We start from the raw sequence: 16,389 nt of genomic DNA on the forward strand, positions 1-16,389 counted from the left end.
TAAGAGAAAAATAATCACATATAATCCTCAAGTCGAAAATACCCAACTCGTCCAGGCCAATTCAACCCTGGGCTCTAATTCTTATCCCTTTTAGTGGTCACTTAACTTTATAGACCAATCTAATAGTCCAGCATCCCAAACGTTTAAGTCTAGGATATACTACAAGGATCTGAAGCCTAGGCTCTAATACCAACTGTGACAGCTCCATCTCTCCCTAGGGCGAATCCTAAGATATCAGCGGACTGCCTGCCCAGCTCTCGTCGGGACTCAGTCGTTCAAAGTACTAATAACACCGGTGAAACGGACGAGATTTCTTCCAAGCAAGGGAATGAAACCCTGATTGATACATAATCACTAATCCAATGTTCAGGCTTAGTATTCAGATAACTAATTGTCTACTACCATTCCATACTCAAAATTACATAGCATAAGTCGAACTTACGGGTACAAGCTTACCAGTCTGCTTAAACAAAAGTTACAACCTCAAAACACAAGTACAAGCAAAATAAAGCTAAGAAAACTCTTGATCAAGTCCCTTCCCGATCTGTTAAGGAAAATAAAGGGAATGGAGTGAGTTAAAGCCCAGTGAGGTTCCAAATAAAGCAAATAAACACATAGCCACATAAGGTCACAAAATAACCAAATAAACACTGTATAGTAGAATAACAGTTTAATCACATTTCAATTCAAGGATACGGGTGGCTTTCAAAAGCTAAAGATCCACTTGAGTTTGATCATAATTGTCTCCTGTTGACACTCCGTCAACACTTGTATGCACAGTATATAGGGTCCGTAGAACACCACTTTCACCATCCACCAATCAACCCCCTACCAGGCCCGCACTCCATAAACAGTAGTTTGGTAATACTCGAGTATACCAGGAATCCAAGATTCCAAAGAAACAAGATCAAGTCGAGGATTTTACCACTGGTGGTGCTGGACAACACAACAAGCAAGCACAACGGCTATACTTCACCAGGGAGCTCCAAATATCAATCCCCAAGATTTATCGGCCTTCTCGACCAAGCCCTTGCTGGCTCGATACAACCGACTCACCTAAGAGGTTGGGTACCCAAACAGTAGCAGTAGTTGATGGGATATCACCCAAACAACTTAAACACAGTCATATATAGAGAAATCACAACTCATAATAACTGTGGCGACCCCATTTTCCCCTAAGGCGAACCAGAGGGTTGGCGGGCCGTCTGCCTAGCTCTCGTCAGGACTCATGGAAGCAAGCTAGCAAAAAAAATCCTTCCGAAGTATAACCTAATCTATTACAACATCGTTTCCCTCCAAATAAGCCGGTTTCTAGAATCACATTAACTTCAGAGATAACAGTGCCTTAAGATAGCCAACGTCGATTCTTAAAATACCTTCTCGAATACAACCCAAGAAACAAAACATCAATTCAAATACATCCTTACAAGCCAAGTAACAAATTCATACAAGCCACATACAAATCCAGGGTTTACACTTTTCCAGCTTCAAGTGGCAACCTAAGGCAAAACTACAATGTTTAACTCGAATTACATTCATGAAAGTAAACAATCTAGTACTACTTCCGAGCACCTTTGGTCTCAAATCCTGTAAAAGAAAATCACAACGTGGAATGAGCTACACAGCCCAGTGAGATTCCAAGACACTCTAACAGTTCAAACAAATCAAGAAAGTTGTGCATGTCATATGCATGGTTCGAGGTTACACAATGGCAAGTTATCATGAGGTGATAATCATTACTCGAGTAATTGCTACATTGAAAACACATGTAGTAGTAGTACTTTTGCTGGTAACTTTGCTATGAGTACAACTCATAAATTATCTAAAATCACTAACGTATTTTTGGAATGAATGACCATATAAATATATTTTCATGAATTTTTAGTCAAACAAATAGTGGCTCGTCTGACTAGAAGAACATTACAAGGATTGCTTCATCTCAGAGATTAATGCTCATGAGGAGTCTTACCCGAGAAGTGTCAACTAGGAGAGCAATAACATTATTAATAGCAAAGCAAGCACAAAAGGATACAGTACTCGGTCCACTTCCCGTCCTTATAACTCCAATCGGTAACTCCTTCGATTGATTGGCCATCACCGTATCCCTCCAGTGGTAGTACTCGAGTATACCGAAACGGTTGTCCAGGGTTCCAACCTACCCGACCGAGCCCAGTCCTGGCTCGAGTAGGTTAGTAACCGAGGCAGGGCCCAAGTTCAGCTTATAGCTTACAACATGCACAGGTAATCAAGTAATTTGACAAAAAGTAAAATTCATCATTTGAATAGGTCGAGTGAGGTAAAGTACACACTCGCCTAACAATGATGGACAACTTCATATAACATGTGATTCATGATAATCAAGTAATCAAGAGGATACTTAGCACGTAAGCACGTAAGCAATACAAGTTGATTTCATGGGAGCATGTAATTTACGGGTATCGAATAATCATATAGATTAGAAATCATGTGAGCAAATAGTCAAGTAATCAGGTAGTCATGTGGGTTGGTAAACGGTTCACGGTTAACGGTTAACGGTTGGCGGTTAACGGTTGAGTAATGACGGTTATTTGGAAGGCATTTGCCATATTAATAGGCCATCATTGGCCGTTATCCCATTTTTACCATGTGAGAGTCGAGGAGATTCACTCCAACGATGTATGCAACCATAGCATACCAAGTCATGTTATTCGAGCATTTTCAAGCATGGGTATGGTAAATATTTAACACATAGTACTTAACACTTAGAAATCATGAAATGAGCATGTCCTAGACTTATTCCATTACGTATTCCTATATGGAACACTCACCTAGTCAAACAAGCGCAATAGGTCTCAAACAAGCGTTTTAGGCGTCCGCTCCGAGTTCCTCTTGGAGATCTCCTCGATTGCCTGAGCAAACAATAATTCAAGTACCACTCAATATGTGACGCCACTGCTTCTCCCAAGGGCGAACCCTAGTGTATCGGCGGGATGCCTGCCTAGCTCGCGCCAGGACTCGAAACACAAAACTAATAAAACTATATTAAACCAAAAGAGAACTGTTTATAATATATACAACCACCAAAAGTTCTATTTACATCTTCAAAAGTATCGAGTCAAACCACTCTAATATACTATAACCACAACCAGCAGAAGATAGACCCTAAGGAGGGTCCTTATACAAACCACCAAAACAAAAACAAACATACTATATGTCCAACTATTACAATCAAACCTAACTATACTAGTGTACGAGCCAAAGGTCCCCGCATCGGCCCCTGCTAAGGAAAACAAAAGGAAAGGGGTAAGCTATATGCTTAGTAAGTAAACAGGGGCGAAAGCATAAATTTCACGTAACAACAGTTACACAGTAAGAGTAAAGCAAAAGCAGAAAAGTAACATCACATAATAAGGATACAGGTGGCTCCAAAGCCAATTCATGTGCCATGTATGATCTCCTGCCGACACTCCGTCGACTACAATTAATGGTCCGTAGAACATCACTTGTACTCCCACCGTACACCTTATCACCCTCTCTGGCTAGGCACCTCACAAACTTGCTCGAGCGAATGAAATTGAGCTTGGTTCACAAGCTCGGGTCACAAACTTGGTCCACATAATCGGTGAACCGGATTCACAAACTTGGTGCCCTCAACCAGGTTGGACTGACTTCGACCAAGCCCTAACCGGCTCGAATAGTCCATCTAGGTTATGAGATCGGGCCCCAAACTCACAAACTTCACAAAATTTATTCAAAAGTCACCCCGAGCCACAAGCTCAAGGGGTTTAGTTCCAAAATGATTCATATACATATGTCATGTACAAATATGTGCGCAAACTAGGGTTTAGGTCGAGTGCGATAAAGTACACCCTCGCCTAGGTACCCTTTTCATACATATCGAAACACATAAGCAACTAACACGTAAGAGCGGCCTGAATACTTACTCAAAATACAAAAGTAGTACAAAAGCGGAAATCACTTCGTGTGTTGGCTAGTAGTGGGCCCCACCGGCTCCGCCTAGCTCACCACTGTCTGAAATAGAAGATTTTATCACATAATATCACAAACGGCTACTAACAGACCCAAAACAAGAAAAACGGCAAAAGCCGACACACGCAAGTACGGAAATGGCAAAATTGGCACATGCAAGTGCGCGGAACGGCAAAAGGAAACGGCCAAATCTGCTATCTCAAACCGTTTTGATCAAAGATTAGGCTAGGAAAGTCGGATGAAAGTGAGCGAGATACTGTTTTCAAGCTATGAGAAAGGGCCACAAATCTCCTGAAGAAACTTTAATCTAGATCTGAATGGAAGCAGGTCAAAATTGTAGAAAACAATACCAGAAATTTACCTCTTAGGGTGACGAACAGGGTTGTTTGCTGGACCATAACTCCCAGCTCACAAATCCAAATCAGGAAATTCCAAAGGCATTAGAAATCTGAGACCTAAGACTAAAACTTTGATGTTTTGGCCAAGACCTGAATCCACTCAGAACAGAACGAAAATTGAGTGTCAAAATACCCGTCAGAACTGTCCAGATACAAGGCAGTTGTGACGATCGATCTTGTTTGGGTCATAACGGAAGCTACAGAACTCGGATTTCGACGCACTTTATACCGTTTCGAAGCCAAAACCAAGATCTACATTTCTTATGAAGGAGTCACCACCCAGATCGTACGGTATCAAAACCGAAAAAGTCACGGGCAGAAGCTAAACTAAAAACGCACAGAACCTGATGTTCAAAACAGGCTTGAGTATTTCATCTATAACTCATGATACCCTAATCCGTTTGACCTGAAAGTTTACAGACATATTCAGGACTTAAGGGTCTACAATGTTGAAGAAGGCCACTCAGTCCAATTTTGAGTGTAACTACGTCAAAAATGTCACATACTACACCAGAATCGCAAAACAGGTTCACAAACTGTATTCCAGTACAAACATCATAAAACAGCCTACATAAGTCCAAATCTAGAAATTCCAAAGCCATATGAAAGCTTAGAAACAGGGATACATTTCATTAGAAGACTAGAACAACCAATTTTGAAGCATTCCAAACCAAAATAACCAATTACAATCGCAGTTCTCAGGTTCGGGTAGAAACAGGACAGCAAGGGTAAATCCATCTTTTCTCATTCTACGCTACTCCGATTGACCTGAAATTTTGTAGGCACCTCTAAAATGTTATTCCCTACAACTTTCATGTTTTAATCCAAGACCAATTCGGCCTCTAACTAGGAGATACAAAACCGGACAGAATTGAAGAACAATGAAACCCTAATTCCCAATTTCTCTTCCAAAACAGAAATTTCTTGCAATTAACTACCATTCACACCAACTAGCTTCATTCTCAATCATTTCCAATCATCATACATAGCCACATAATATTAATCATATGCAACCAGCAAAAATCCCAAATAAATAGAATACTTCATCAATCTTAACTAAAATCAAGAAATAGTCCACCAAATCACACTTATAACAACCACAAGTCATTAATTAAGCATCTTTAGATAGAAGAGAGGGGTTCCATAGTCACTCACCTTAGAACCAAAGAAGAGAGACCACTTAGCACCTTAAGCTTCCAAACAACTTCACCACACAACTCACTATCACTCACTTAATGATTTCTATGGAACAAAAACAAGGTTAAGTGGTTGTATTCTTGGATTTGAGCAAGAAAGAATCAAGAAGTTGAAGAGGTTTTCTTTCTCCTTTCTTGAGAGAGAGGTTCGGCCAAGCTTAGAGAAGAAATGAGGAATTTTTGGTGATTTTTATGATTTATTTAGTCAATGGTAAGACAATGAATAGTAGTCTTACTTAAGGACTAATCCAAGGGTGACACTTGTCACCTCCATTAATGCAAGTCTATCACTTTGTTCCCTCTCACTCTAATCCATAAAGTATCCTCTAATTATCTCTTAGCACCCGATAAATTAAACCCAGTATCCGAAACTTAACCTAATCGGCCGAATTTTTCCGAACTTACCGCACTAGTGGGTCCCACGTCCGATATACGTTCTTAATTTCTCAAAAACTAACCGATACTAGAAAAATCATCTAAAACCCATATTTACTCATAAAAATTATCCTGGGAATTTTTCTAATAAAGAAAATGTGGAAAAAGGCGGGCGATAAATAAAACTCCACTTAAGCTTTCTAATATTGTAACACTAGAGGTTTGCTAATCCAGAGTTTGCCAACCATTTTCAAACTTGTTAAACCTCTGTAAACTATAACGAATCCTATTTTTTTCTTGTGCTAAAACAGACACTAGAATACTGCATAAACTAGGGTTTTATCATAAGCAAAGTCAGGGTTTTCAATCTTAGCAGAGCTTAGGGTTTCTCCTTAGCCCTAAAACCTTAATGTCAACTTACGAACGGGCTGGGGCCTCACACAATATCGCTACGAATTCTCTAGTTTTCGATGAAGATTGTACGCTAGTGCAATCTAAGAAATTAACGCGGAGACGAGCCTAAGAATTCGTGTAGCTCGAGGTTCAAAAGTGGGGTTTTAAAACACAAGACAAATCTGATTTCCATCTCTGGATTCAAATGTAAAACAATCAAATGATATTGAAAGAAATGAAGAGTTCGAAACCCCTTAGTTTCCTTTAAGTCAGAAAATTCCAGATTTAACAAGTAATCTTTGAAAAATCATATCTTACTCTCTACAAGCCCAAAATTGGAAAACCTTGGTACTATTGGAAACCTCTTTGAAAGTACTAAAAGTTCCTAGAATACACTTTTCCATGATTCTAAATGGAAGATAGTCAAAAATGGGCTCAAAGTTACTATTTTGGTTCATAAGGCAGAATTAAGTTGGTTTTTGGCCAACTTTGAAAATTCGGGAAAATTCACTTGATTAGAACTAGCCTTTTAAATTTGATACTCTTTTAGAGTCGTAATCCAAGTTTACAGTAAAACAAGTAGAATGAGAAACGGAGTTTTGAGCACCAAGATACGGTAGCTCAAAGTTACTAAAAGTTTCTTGTTAAACAAGGGTTTTCCAAAATCAAGTCTCGAACTTTGGTAATTTATTTGACCCATGAAACGGCCTCAGAATAACACCATAATTAGCAGTATAATACTACCATATAAGGGTTATTCCTCTGTCAAATTTCATAGAAAAATATGCACGGAAAGTCACTTAACAAAATCACTCAAGTTTCCAAAATTTTAAGGCAAGGCTGCCTTGTGTATGAAAATTTCCTTTTCTAAACTTTTGACCAAGAGAAAATCCTCTAAACATGGTTCATTTGTTGAGGCAAAATCTAAAGAACATTCATGGTACCTTTGGTGGGTGTTTAATGTGAGAATCCGTAAATCCCTAATAATTTTTCCTAGGGTTTTTCCCCTTTAAAGACATGTTTTCTGCATTTTCTGGCTTAGGAAAATTCTCCTGGTAAATTTTATGAGTAATTATAGTTTTTAGATGATTTTTCTAGCATTGGAGAGTTTTTAGAAAATTAAGGGTATATAATGGACGTGGGACCCACTAGTGCGAAAAGTTCGGAAAAATTCGGCCAATTAGGTTAAATTCTGGATACTGTGTAAAATTTATCGGGTGTTAAGAGATAAGTAGAGGATGTGAAGTGATTGATGTGAGAGGAAAAAGAAAAGATAAAATTGCATTTAAGGAGTGACAAGTGTCAACCTTTTATTGGATTTGACTTATGGAACACTATTGACTTTTTGACTTTTGACCCATTTGATTAAATATCTTGAAAATTCACAAAAAAATTACCATTTCTTACCTCCTTGTTGGCCGGCCACCTTAAGCTCAAGAAGAGAGAAAACCTCTTCAAGTTTTGATCTCATCTTGCTCCAATTCAACAACTCAACCAACTAAACTTGCTTTTAATCCATAAAATCCCTCTAGTTAGTGCTAGTGAGTGTTTTGGTGAAGTTTTTTTTGGAGAGCTAAGGTGTTCTACAACTTCCTCTCTCTTGTTTACTAGGTAAGTGATGCTTAAACTTCCTCCTATACTTAATGATGTTTAATTTGTGCCTAATGGGAGCTAAAGTGATGGATTATGTGATTTATTTCTTGGTTTGTGATGAATTGGTGAAGTTTTTATTTTTTTGAGGAATTTTCTGGTTTAATGTGATCATGGTCTTGTGGTTGTTTATGATGGTTGATAATGAGGGGTTATGACTCTAGTGGATGTGAATAATTGATAATTGCAACCAATTTTGGGTTTGGATTGAAATGTGAAAAGTTAGGGTTTCATAACCCCCTTTTCTGTCTGGTTTTGTATCATAGGGTTAGAGGCCAAATTGGTCTTTTCTTAAAACATGAAAGTTGTAGGTATTGATGTGTTTGGGGTGCCTGTAAAATTTAAGGTCATTTGGAGTAGTGTAGAGTGAGATATGTCGATATTACTGTTGCTGTTCTGGGTTGATCAGAATGTGCAAACTGCGTCTAAAATGGGTTGTTTTGACTGGTATTGCTTTGGATTTGGATGTTGGTGTCTTCTGATGAAATGTAGCTGGATGTCTTAGCTATCATATGCCTTTGGAATGTCGGCATTTGGACTTGTATAGGCTGAGTTGTACTGATTACAGCATAGTGTGATTTGTGAACCTGTAATTACGGTTCTGGTTTGGTATTCTGCATTTTTGACCTAGTTGTGCTAGGATTTGGACTGAGTGGCTTTCTACATTGTTGTAGCCCTATCTTTTAGCTTCGAGATGGTGGGTCTTGTACCCTCATCCGATAAGCGTAGCGCATTTTGTGCCATTACCGCATTAGGAGGTCAAAACTGTTTTTGTTGTTGGGCCAAATGAGTTACATTTCCTGATTTTCTGGTTTGCTATTATGCTTAAATATGTATGTCAAACCCTATTGGGGTTGTGATTGGCATGGATTTATGACTCGTTATCGAGTCTCATGGTCTTTGTTTATGTGTTCTAGGACGTGACGAGGGTTCACGGCGACTTTTTTAACGTCGGTGCATGAAATATCACCTACGTGATTAGTGAGTATACTACTCACTTAATTGTTACAATGTGGCTTTGTTATATGTGAATTTGATGCCTTGAAGGCTTACTTGGCTATTGGAATTGATAGAGGTGAGGGTGTACTTGACCGCCCTCACCCCCTTGTGATTTCATTCATGACTGTTTACTGTTATATTGAAATACTGCACTGGCTATATGAGATATTGAATTGCATTCTTGGAAAACTGATTTGGTGTCGTTTGGATGAATATCCAACGGCCTTACTATATCACTGAGCTCAACCCCATTAGGTAGTCAATTGGATCGAGCCGGCGAGGGCTTGGTCGTGAAAATTGTCATGCCACGGGGACTGTACTGAGGAACCCTGTAGTAATGAGACTCTTGGTTCCGGTATACTCGAGTATTACCAAAAGCTACTGAATTGGAGTGCGGGCCCGGTTGGGGTATGTTGGGTGGAAGGAATGGAAGTGAAGTGAGGTCTACGGTCGTGTATTCCTAAACATTGACGGAGGGTCAATGAGGTTGAATCAAGATTGCAAGCGTGGAAAGGGGCTCTTGAGAGCCGTCCGTATCCTTTCACTGATTTGATTTACTTCTTATTTGCATACTTGAACTGAACGGTTACACTTATGTGATTTTAGATGCTTATGTGGTAGTAACTCACTGAACTTTAGCTCACTCCGTTCCATTTGTTTTCCTTACAGGAAAATGATCACTTTTGGGGAAAAGTTCATACTTGTCGGTTGCCAAATTGAGCTTTTGTACATGTATCTTTTGAATAGCTTTTGAATGAAACCCTAATGTGTAATGGGTTCACTTTCTTTTGGATTGGCAAACCGAATATGTATATTCATGATGAATGGTTTTTGTGGCATGCCATTTGGTTGTAAATGTTAAATTTCAATGTATATATGTTGGTTTGTTCCGGAACTTATTAGAGCGACGTAAACTGATCCGTTAGTCCTGGCGAGAGCTGGGCAGGCGGTCCGGTAACCCTTTTGGTTCGCCTTAGGGGAAGGTGGGGCTGTCACATTTAACACCAAGAAATTAATTATCAAGTCTAAACCAAGCCTTGCATCAAATCTGTCTAAAAATCAGGGTTTTCAAGAGCAGGGCAGGTTCCGTATTTTGATCACAAATCACTCAAATTAACTCGGAATTGGGCATAGTTTAAGGCGTTGGAAAATACATTCATAAATCTATAATTTCACAGAAGAACTCATTTTGAATTTTGGCCTGCAACTAGCTCGAATTCGAGCCACAAGTTGCAGCCTCAGCATTTTGTTCTTGTAAAACAGAGAAACAGAATAGCCGACTTAAAATGGTTGGTTTGGCTCACGTACATGGAACCAGAACATGCATTTTATACCGTCAGAAAGGTTGGAATGTCTAGTTTCAAATGCCACTAACGGCACTCGATTTCAACATCGGTGATCAAAATTATGGCCGAAATACGAAAGCTGGTCAGAGCATTTCGGAAATAGTTCCAGATTTACTAGCTTTGTGAAATCGATTTATTTGACCAACCAAACCTCAATATTTTTCAATGAAACTTTGTACACCATATATTCAACATATCAACATGATATACAAGTCATGAAACCCTCAAAATTTTGCAAAAGGGTTGCGATTAAAAAAGGGCAAATCTGAACATTTTTGAACTATGCATCTCTTGGAGTCTAGACTAGCTAGGTATCATTAATCTACCTATTTAAACACTAAACTAGCATTATATCCATCATCAATCCAAGGGTGGGAGTTCATAGAGCCCACCATCAAAATTTTCCGACATGAAACAAAACAAATAGCATGTGATTTTGGCAACTAATTCCACCACAATAAATCTGTCCTTGGCTAAACAGAATTTCCAGCAGCTAATTGGTCATAATCCAACTTTTTACTCGGCTAAAACATGATATTAAGTACTCAATTTTGGCATGCAATTTCTTAACTAGCCAATTAACAATTCCAGTTCAAAATTAGATTCAAACAACAGTTTTACTCATCTAAAACAAATCCAGAAATTCTGTTTAGCTTGGCCTCAGTTGAACATACGTGTAGCAGATTTCTAATTCATTTTATTTTTCTGATTTTAACCCATTAATTAGCTACATGCAAAGCTCAATTATCATGTTATTAACTAGTTAATCATGGTTACAAACTCAAAACAACAAAATTGAATCAAATGAAGCTGTAAAATACAGGACAAGCTCTCGGCTGCAGCAATTCATAAAAGCAGAATTTCTTATGTTTCTTGATTCATCATCCGGCTGCACAGAGTTAACATGCAAGGCCTTAATCATATTAATCATCCAAGTTTAAGTTAGCTAATCATAATTTCAGGTTCTGATTACCACAACAAAGCAGATTACATCATGCATTTCTTAATTGATTCTCGGCCAACCATTTTCTTTTCAAAACAGAATTTTTTTATGCTTTAACAACATCATCCGAATGCACAAATCAACATGCATGGTCTTAATCTTCAAGTTTTCACTCAGCTAATGACACTTAGGTGTTCAGATTGCCACGGAAAACAAAAATGGAGCTGCATTATCACCTCAGTTTCTCGGCAGTAACATTTAATCAAAACAGAATTTTTCTGGTGTCCTGGTTTCATCAACCGACTTCACAAGCAACACATGCAGCTCTGATATGGCTTCATCTACTAAAAGTTAACTTAATATAGCCCAGAAATTACCTCTGAAACAACTTAGCTCACGCACAAGAAATCTGAAAAGAAAAATTCTGTTCTCCCTCTCGGCTCTCGGCTCGCTTGTGGCTGCAGGTTGGTTGCTGCTGTGATGGTGTTGGGTTCTGAGGTTGTTTGGTAGCTGGTTGAGGTTGCAGCAAGGGATGAAGCTCACGTAGCCTCCCTCCTTTCTCCTCTTTAGTTTACGGACATAACGGTTTGGTTGCAGCTCGCGCGATTTCCTTTCTTTTCTTTCCTTTCCTCTCGGCTTGCAGAGTGCAGCCCGGCCTCTCACACTCTCTCAGTCAATATTCACGAGGTGGAGGCTGGAGATGAAATGTTTGTGGTTGTGGTCTGGATGAGTTTGTGCAGAGAAAATAGGAATGGTGGTTTGTGATATAGGAATGAGGTAGAAATATGGTGCCGCGGTTTTGGAGAAGGAAGAAAGAATGGTTTACGGTTTTGGAGTGTATGAAATAGTTGCGTATAGAATTGGTGAAAATGTGATTGGTCGATTGGGGCGGTGATTGAAATGCTATCAGAGGGATTGTTTGGTTTTGCATGGAAACGTTGGGGTTGTAAGGGCATTTTATTCTTTTCACTCTACTTCCTAACCTCTACTTAAATTCTCCATTCTAACTTAGCTCCAAAAATTATCCCCAAGTGTGATTTGAACGCCTAATTATACACTAGTATACTTAAACCATTTTTATCGAATATTTATCGATCACAATTTAATATTAAGGTTCCTAGTAATTCCTAACATTATTACCTAAATATTTAAACTATAAAAATCAAGTTTGACCTTAATATATAAATTTAACATTCTTAATATTCGTTTATCCTTTTATATCAAAACTTATTAACTTAATCGTTATTAACGCTTAAGATTAGCTATCGAAATTCGAAGAAATTATTTGTTAAATCAATGAAATAATTTACCTTCGAAATATGAATTTAATGTAACAAAACTAGGAAATTTAATAGTTTAGCACAATTCTTTTATTTTGCACATAAAATTTATTTCTACGCACTTATTTGCAATCAAGTGAAGGTAATGCTAGAAATTATTAAGGAATAAACGAAATGCGAATGAAATATGCACTGGCTTATATATATTTTCGGGGTTCTCACAATAACAGTATACAGAGCCTCATTGGAAAACAAGTGAGGTCGAGTGTGAAAACGTACACACTCACCTCCATTTTATCAAAACAGTATTTGGCTCCAACAGTCATAAATCAAGTATTTCAAATATTCAGATAACAGGTAGCAGATAGTGGAACACTCACTTGTCAAACAAAAGTAGCAATCGACATCAAACGTTTCAGTTACGATCACATTCGTTTCCCAAACCTAGGTCAACGAGTGAAATCACTAACAATTGGATTCGTTCTTTACTAAAGTATAGGTTCATTAAGAAACCGAGTGAGTAGTCTAGACTACTTAATTCTGCAGGCAATAGGATCCAACATGGTAAAAGTTCATGAGAAAATAAGTTTAGTGTATACATGAAAGCTCGGCAAGAGAAATGTTTCATTTAGACTTGAAGGTTCCTTATTCGGATTAAATAGTCTTGCCCGGCAGTCTCGGGAAAACGGTTATAATTCACTGTAGAAAGTCGAAATTAGGTTCCGTCAGTGCCGTTAAAAACTAGGTTCACAAGGGTATATTTGTGTCGAAGAAACCATTTCCAAATACGTGGTTCAAAATTAAGCAACTAAAAGAATTTTCTGGACAGTCTCGGATGAACAGTAACAACCAGGCAGCCAACTTTCAAGACTCGCCACGAATCGCTCGGGACGAACCAGAAAATGAACTTGGTACCGTTTTAAAGCTCTAAGAGCCTACTTTCAAATGCCACAAATGGCACTCAAATCCAATCATTGAGTAAAACGTTATGATCTTAACAAGATCACTGGTCAGAAAATTCCTGGACCTAGTCCAGTTTTTTCCTTTTTGCTCATAACTCAAGATTTATCCAACCGAATTGGCTACTTTTTTGTAGACAACCTCCACACACATAACCCAACATATATCCCTCACACTTGTAGCCAAATTAACCACAAAATTATCAAAGCAAAACAGGGCAACAAACCCTTGAAATTTTCAGACAGCACCTCCCCAACTTTTCTAACTTTCAACCTTTCATGATTTGTACTCCAATCACATAACAAGTATTAGATCTACTAAAAAGGGGGTCAAAAACATGTTAAAACCTCATACACACACATGACCAAGGGCTAGGCATTTCATCAAACACTTGGTAGGCATACTAACAAGCTTAACTACTACTTGTTTAATTGAAGGAATTAACCCCAAATCTCAACCAAAACAACTTGTATTTCACCATAAAAACTTAAAATAGATGATATAACATCATAACCCCCAAATTTAAAGGTCATTTACCTCTCTTACAAGTTGCTTAGGTCACCAAACAATCCACCAAGATAGAAGCTTCAAGCTTGGATCAACCACTAGGAATGAAAGGGAAGTTTCTCAACCCACTTAAGTTCTTTCTCTTTTGATTTTTGCTCTTGATTTACTAGGGTTAGAATGTGAGGACTCGCAAATTCCTTACATATTTCTCAAAAATTCCCTTTTATTTGAAAATTATTTGGAAATTATTATTTCATGTTATCCATAGTTCAATCACCCTAGAAAAGTGCCAATGACCATAGGAAATTAGGGTTTTCCTATTCGTTTTCAATTTAAGGTGAAATTGGATTTTTCGTGTAACCGCAGTATAATTATCCGGTACCGAGTAAGGATCAAATTTGGTGCTTAAGAGTGACTTTTAAGTGAGAAATAATATGTGATTAGAAGCAATGATAAAAAGTTAGTGAATTGGAAGAAAAAAACCCTAGTACGTGCAATTTAAGAGAAAACGCGTCACACCGACGTGTACTGTGCACTACCGATTGAACCACCACTTGACTACCACTTTCTTGCCATACAAGTTTATTACTAATGGAGCAAAATATCTCCTCTCTCATGATGACATCTTGGCCGAAATTAAAGGGCTAAAATGCAAGAAAGGAAAGAGAAAATTTTGTGGTGGAAATCAAGCCAAGTGTTGGCTAAACTTGTGGACACAATTTGTTCTAATCTTCTTGTCTTCTTATAAGACCAATTAAGCTTCATTCTTCCCCAATTTTCTGCTGCATAGCTGGGCTAGGAGAGAAAGGAAAGGGAGAGCAAGAGAAAACAAAATTTCTTCTTGATTTGCACCATCCAAGTGCAAGAAACAAATTCTAAACCGATTAAAGTGTGAATTGTGATCTTGGGAAGCTAGGGAAGCTAAAATTTTCAAGAGGAAATGAAGTGGTACTCTTGCAAGCTTTGTTCTGAGGTATGTACTGTCTATACTTGCTATATGGATGATCTATGTTGTATCTAAGCTTAGATAAGTGGTTGTAGTGATGATGGGAGCAAGAAATCAAGAAAGGTTCCATTAACAATAAAAAATTCCAGATTTCTGGAAATTTCTTTCCCCTTTCTGTCCGGTTTTGTTTCTTCATGTTAGAGGCCGAATTGGCCTTAGGTCAAAACATGAAAGTTGTAGACAATGGTATTTTATAGTTGCCCACAAAATTTCAGATCAATCGGAGCAACGTAGCTTGTGAAAAGACGAAAATACCCTCACTGATCTAGGTTACTTTCCAGAATTCCGCGTGGACAGTTCTGTCTCTTTGGTTGTGTTTGATCACTATAATCCGTTCAGATTTAGCCAATTTTCAAAACATGAAAGTTTTAGTACCCTGTATTAGCTTTTCAACGCCACCAAGAACGTCTTAAACGGACCTCGGTAGACTGGGATATGGTCATTTGAATGCAGTGCGGTTAATTAACCGACTAGTTGGATTTTGAATCTGTAAAGTGGGAATTTGACTAGATTGCATTGTAAATCTGACTGAGTCATCTTCATGAGAATTGTATACATTTGTCTTAGTTTTCATATGGCTTTGAAATTACTGGATTTGGAGTTATGTGTGCTGAGATCAGAGTGGATGAATCAAGACTACCACAGTAAACCTTGAACTAGAAAATCTGGGATCATTTTGATAAATTCGACCTAGATACAGGGTAAACTGGACTGAGTGGTCTTCTTCAACATTGTAGCCCTGTGTCTTAGCTTCGAAACGGCATAAGTTTCATCCCAATCCGATAAGTGTAACTCCGGTTGTGACCGTTATGCATGAACCCGTCAAAACTGTCTTTTGTCAAATTGCATTTCCGCACTTGTTATTACTTTAATTTTTGTTCTTATATTGTCTTGAGCCTATGAAATGGCTATTATGATGAGTTTGTAGTGTACATGACTTTGGGATTGGCTGAGAAAAATCATGAAGCCATAAATGGCTGAAAAATTAGGTAAACACAAAGGGCATGCTGCCCAAATTTTCGCCCGAAAGCTAAGTTCTATTGGAACTTGTATAATACTATGACCGTTTTTCCATCTTAAAAACATGATCCTTCTTCAATTGGAAACTCCAAATGTTTACTTACTCTTACCAAATAAAGAGGAGTGGTTTAGGATTTTCTTGAGTATTTTGTCCTCTCTTTTTCATGAATTTCATTAAGACAATTAGTCTATAATATCTACTTGAAAATGAGATAAGTTTCAACCATATAAACGATTCCGAAAACGGTATTTCTTAGTCTATCTAGTTGGATTTTGACTTGTCTTCAGTTCAAGTGTTTCCATTAGAAAATTTTATAACCCTTTTGAGTTTGGTTTTACGTATGGTC

General features: G+C 38.1%; 1 long non-coding RNA gene across 1 annotated transcript; it reads right to left on the reverse strand.

Moving 5' to 3' along the window:
* Positions 1 to 1,383: 1,383 nt before the first annotated feature.
* On the reverse strand, positions 1,384 to 2,915 carry LOC140004970 (uncharacterized). Its single transcript, XR_011812790.1, has 2 exons — positions 2,808 to 2,915; positions 1,384 to 1,587 (listed from the first exon to the last, which is right to left on the reverse strand). It is a non-coding gene; the product is annotated as an uncharacterized lncRNA (long non-coding RNA).
* Between the last annotated feature and the right edge of the window lie 13,474 nt (positions 2,916 to 16,389).

The sequence above is a fragment of the Coffea arabica genome, chromosome 4c, assembly GCF_036785885.1.
Source record: "Coffea arabica cultivar ET-39 chromosome 4c, Coffea Arabica ET-39 HiFi, whole genome shotgun sequence".
In the NCBI taxonomy this organism is placed as follows: Eukaryota; Viridiplantae; Streptophyta; class Magnoliopsida; order Gentianales; family Rubiaceae; genus Coffea; species Coffea arabica.